This window comes from Papaver somniferum, chromosome 2, assembly GCF_003573695.1.
Source record: "Papaver somniferum cultivar HN1 chromosome 2, ASM357369v1, whole genome shotgun sequence".
NCBI classification, from domain to species: Eukaryota; Viridiplantae; Streptophyta; class Magnoliopsida; order Ranunculales; family Papaveraceae; genus Papaver; species Papaver somniferum.
Genome location: NC_039359.1, coordinates 88,423,825 through 88,427,610, shown reverse-complemented (window position 1 = coordinate 88,427,610; position 3,786 = coordinate 88,423,825).

The window sequence follows — 3,786 nt, the reverse complement described above, 5'->3', positions numbered from 1 at the left end:
AAGATATAAGACTTCATCAAAACTGAAAACTGTAGGTTCGCAGTTCTGTGACCTGTTCTGCGGCATTTTTGCGCAGACTCTTGCTGTTTACTTTGGTTTTTAATTTTAATTTTCCCCACGTCGAAGCATATAACGTTTCAAATTGTGCATGATATGAGGAAATGTTCTCCTGATTTGTCTGATTGATGTTATATGAATTTCATGCGATTGTGTTTAGTGATGACTTTTCCCTCATATCGCTTGCCGAATAAGAATTGCCTGCTCCAATGTGTTGAATGTCTAGAATTAGTACTCACATATGTAGTTCATTGAAGGGAAGTTGAACTGGATTAACTAGTATTGACATATGTTGTCTAAACAGTGCGAATAGTTTGTTTGAAGGACTTGATTTCAATTTGATTGGCCAGTTTGTCTAAAGCTTTTCCTGTGTAGGCTGTAGAGGCACTCTTAGTAGCAAATGGTTATACATGTGGCCTGATGTACTCAATTTAGACGAGGCTGGTTATACTAGTTCGAAATGTATCTATATACATAAAAAAACTAAACAAGGTGGCTGTTATATGCTAGCTAAATATTCATATCAGTACCTCACTCTGGAATATGTATTCTCAATCCCCTTTTTGTATATGTAAATATCTTATGATTTGTTAATCCATTGTGGTTACTTATGCTGGTTATCATATTTTGATTGCGCCAGGTGCCATTAATCTTTAATAAATTCAACATTCCAACCAAAGAAGTGGCTCTAGTGTTGGTTGAGAAGGGAAATTGAAAGGTTTTTTTTAACTGGTATGAAGAACTGAACATATTTGCGGATTCAAGTCATTCAAAATTATGAATAAAGATTGGGTTCATTGGCCAAGGTTAATATGTTGTTCACTGTAGAATATTACATTCTTTACATTGGTTTTCCCTCTTTTATTGTATTATTCCGTGATTAATTATTTCTTCGTTCTTTCATGTAAAGGTGATCTTCCATATCAGGAGGCCTTGAAGAATTTCATAGATACCGTTTTTCAGAGACTTGGAAATCCTTCTGAATTCAGTTGTCCTTCTGTTGATTGTAAGAATCTCACTTTCCCACTTCCTCCGAAAGAAGTGCATCTTCACTTGCTGAAACGAGGTTGGGATCCTACATACACTGAGTGGGTTTTTCACGGGGAGACTATACACACTTCTACTGATGTACACCAAGAGGGAGCAACAAGGGGATCATATCATATAGATGCTGCTGTTGAAGCTGATGCACATATCGATCAGGGACATGAACCTGTGCAAGATGAGGGTTTGGAAAACCATGTGGAAGAGGCGGACACACCGTTATATCCTAATTGTAAAACACACAAAAAGTTATCCATCACTGTTGAATTGTATAGGCACAAGATAGTAAATGGTTTATCTAGGAAATCTTTTGACGAACTTCTCAAGAAAATTGGTTCCTTGTTGCCGCCAGATCATTGTCTTCCTTGCTCAACATATGAAGTGAAAAAGCTGCTGAAATCTTATCAATTGATTTACCAGAAAATACATGCTTGTATTAATAATTGTTGTTTGTTTAGAAAAGATTTGAAAGATGCAGACGAGTGTCCTAAATGTCATTATTCTAGGTGGAAGGCAGACACATCTAACATGGACGATGCTGAAATGATAGACAAGCCGCAAAAGAAGATACCGGTGAAGGTGCTTAGGTACTTCCCCATTGTGCCGAGATTGAGAAGATTGTTTCAATCAGCAGCACTGGCTGAGCAGTTGATATGGCACGCGACGAACAAGAGTAAGGATGGGAAGATGCGTCATCCAACAGATTCTTTGGCTTGGAAGCACATAGACAAAAAGTATCCCGAGTTTGCTTCAGATCCCCGTAATTTGCATCTTGGGCTTGCTGCTGATGGATTTAATCCATTTGGTGATCTTTCCGCAGCCCACAGTTGTTGGCCAGTGATGCTCGTGGTTAATAATTTGTCCCCTCAGTTGTGTATGCAAGGTGACAACATAATTCTGAGCATGCTGATTCCAGGAAAAAACAACCGGGTAATGACATTGATGTATACTTGCAGCCCTTGATTGATGATCTTTTTGAGTTGTGGGAGAAAGGGGTGCATGTATATGATTCGTTTACTAAAACAGATTTTAACTTGAAGGCGTTATTAATGTAGACAATAAACGATTTCCATGCATATGGTAATTTATATGGATGTACGTATAAAGGGAAGGCAGCCTGTCCTCTTTGCGGTGAAAATACACTTTCAAACTGGTTGGCATTTAGTCGTAAAACTGTCTACTTGAATCATAGGAGATTTCTTCGTCATAATCATCCTCTTCGGCAGAAAAAAGACTGGTTTAATGGAGAGATTGAGAGAAAGGAAAAGCCACCTGTTATCTCTGGTGTTGCGTCACTTGAATGTCAGAATAGTATTACAAATGATTTTGGGAAAGCGGAGAAGAACGAGGAGGAGATAAGGAAAAAGAAAGAGAAAAAGAAGAAGAATAAGGGCAAGAGTAGTGCGGCAGCAAGTGCAAATGTGGGTAATTCTAAATGTCGGAAGCGGAAAAGGGATGTTGTTGCTGATGCGGCTATTTATGGTGCAAATGATGATGAAACTGAACTTCGGGTGTTTAACAAACGGTCAATATTCTTCGACTTGCCTTACTGGAAGGTTAGTTCCATAACTTCAAACTTACTTGTTAATATTTGGCTATGGGTTCTTCTGCTTTGCACCATGTTAGCCTCTAAACTTCACATTATCAACAAATGCAATCTAAATGGCAAACTCGTTCTTTTGATATAGTGTTTGGGAAGTATAATGCATCCGAGTACTTTTCCCAATGTGATAAAGCATCGGCAGCATCAGTTTGATTGCACCATAATTGACACATAATAATATATTTTCAGTATAATGAGACTTTGTGTATGTTGGAGAGGTACTTCCCTCCGTCACTTTTTGATGTCATGATGCACTTGACAATTCACCTAGCTCGAGAAGTGCGATTATGTGGACCTGTACAATATCGTTGGATGTATCCATTTGAATGGTATGCCAATTTAATTTATATTACTTCTGTTTTTTGGTTTCGTGTAGAAAGTTATGCCCTTTGTATCTTAGAGATACTAATATTTAATTAACTAGTAACTGTTGCATACTCGACTTTCCTAGGTATATGAAGACATTCAAAGAATATGTAAAGAATTATGCACAACCTGAAGCTTGTATAACCGAGTGTTATCTTGGAATGGAGTGTGTTAGGTATTTTGATATTCGTAAGGCCCAAGCAGCTGAAACAGGAGTAAAGCAAAGGCGTAACGAAAACACTCAAAATGGTTCCACACCGGTAGCACGTCCTCTTTCTAAAGGTGTCCAAGTGCGTATGGATAGTGAGAAGTTAAAGATAGCTCACAGATATGTGCTTTTTAACACACCCGAAATTGACCCATATATGATGTAAGTATGATGTTCACGTTTATTAAAAATGGTCTGTCAATTAATACTTCATTTTATAATTTTAATTTTGTCTTAGAATGCATATGGACGAGTTAAAATCTCCTGCTGGGAGGGAAATTACTAGTGAAGACCAACTCAATTCCATATAGTCGGACACATTTGCAGATTGGTTTCAACAACAGGTATGTTTAGTCCACTCTTAGTCAGATTATGCATCTTAGTATAGTTTAAACACTTGGACATTTTGCTGCTGCGGAAAACTACTACAAAAAACACAAATGCGTGTGATTTTGTTTCATTCTATCACATAGAACAATCCATGTTAGGCACACCATCATATAAATCT